General features: G+C 43.1%; 1 long non-coding RNA gene across 1 annotated transcript; it reads left to right on the top strand.

The window, feature by feature from the left end:
* Positions 1-242: 242 nt before the first annotated feature.
* On the top strand, positions 243-1,147 carry LOC121847200. Its single transcript, XR_006084144.1, has 3 exons — positions 243-442; positions 685-906; positions 1,110-1,147. It is a non-coding gene; the product is annotated as an uncharacterized LOC121847200 (long non-coding RNA).
* The last annotated feature ends 227 nt before the right edge of the window (positions 1,148-1,374 follow it).

The following is a 1,374-nucleotide window of genomic DNA, read 5'->3' as shown; positions in this document are numbered from 1 at the left end:
CCAGCGTTCATTGGGTCAACACTAATTCTAGGAGTGTACAAACAATATAAATAACAGGTCTTTGAATGTTATTGTAAGAGTGGACTTTGGAGTTGATGATCAATTGATTAGTAATGCCTGATGTGTGTCCATGAATTTATGTCTGTAAAAAGGAACTGATTGGGATGGCAGTTGCATCTAGAGAATCAAATCTACCTCTCTACTCCAGCCACAAATTGTTAACCCCCACAAATTGGACCATGGTGTTGTATTTGACCCCTCCTGCAGAAGCTGATTCGGTGTAAGAGTAAGGAGGTGAGGGAGAAGGGTGTGTACCAGGTGTTGGACTGGGTGGATGCAGAGAGGCCCAACAGCATCAAGGTGTTCTGGAAATGTGTGTTCAGGGACCACCTCCTGCTGCAGTACCCCACGTTACGCCTGCTCCGAAACCGCCTGCTGGACGGTCAGTTCTGGAGCCTTCACTCTTATTGCTGTATTATTATGGTATTATTATGGCATTTGTATGGATAGGTTAATATCTATATATAATTATAACTCCTAGTAGAGTATATATGTAGTCACAATGGTGGATACTTTGAAGTTGAGGTTCAAAGCCATGTCTAATTTGTAATAATAATACTTTTTATTAGGTGTACATTAATTAGGTTGTATGGTTTACAAAATTTTGACACCAATCCCTTGTAGGGTCGTTCACATTTTATGAGAATCTGCCAGAGAAGGTGGAGAATGAAGAGGAGGAGGAGGATAAGAAGAAGAAGGGTTCAGCGGAAGGAGAAGATGAGGAAGAGAAGACAAGAAGGAAAAAGAGGAACCAGAAAAAGAGAAGTGAGAGTGTGGAGGAGCAGCCCAGCACGTCCACACAGTCCAACCCCAGTCAGAAGAGGAAAGTTCAGAGGCCGACCTACTGTGAGTCCCAGGCTTCATGTTCCCTGGGGAAAGAGGAGGACTTGAGTAGGGAAGTCTAAAGTACCTCTAACTTCAAACAGACATTTTCTTGAGTAAATATTGACACCTGAATTCATAGCGTAGGTAGTAGTTTTGTTTTTTAGGGGGGGTTTTTTTTTTTCAAGTCACATCTTAATGACTGTCCCCACCGTGTCCCCATGCAGCATCTCCTTTCAGTAAGAATGAGAAAGCTGACATCTGACCTGGCCCATCTACAAGAGCCAGCTCCCAGTCACCTGTGGGGACAAAGAAGGCATGCTCAACAGGGACAAGCTGGCCAAAGGTAGGTCATAACAAGGACTTTATATGATGTGTTTGTGTGTAATGATGGATGTGGTTTGGCTGAATAACCTTGCCTGAGACCTTAAAAGTGGCAATCTGCAGTTGCTACATACATTTTTGGACTTACACATTTATGATATGTGCCCA

Source organism: Oncorhynchus tshawytscha, linkage group LG09 (genome assembly GCF_018296145.1).
Source record: "Oncorhynchus tshawytscha isolate Ot180627B linkage group LG09, Otsh_v2.0, whole genome shotgun sequence".
NCBI lineage: Eukaryota > Metazoa > Chordata > Actinopteri > Salmoniformes > Salmonidae > Oncorhynchus > Oncorhynchus tshawytscha.
Note: the sequence above shows the minus strand (reverse complement) of the source record. Positions and strands in the feature narration are given on the sequence as shown.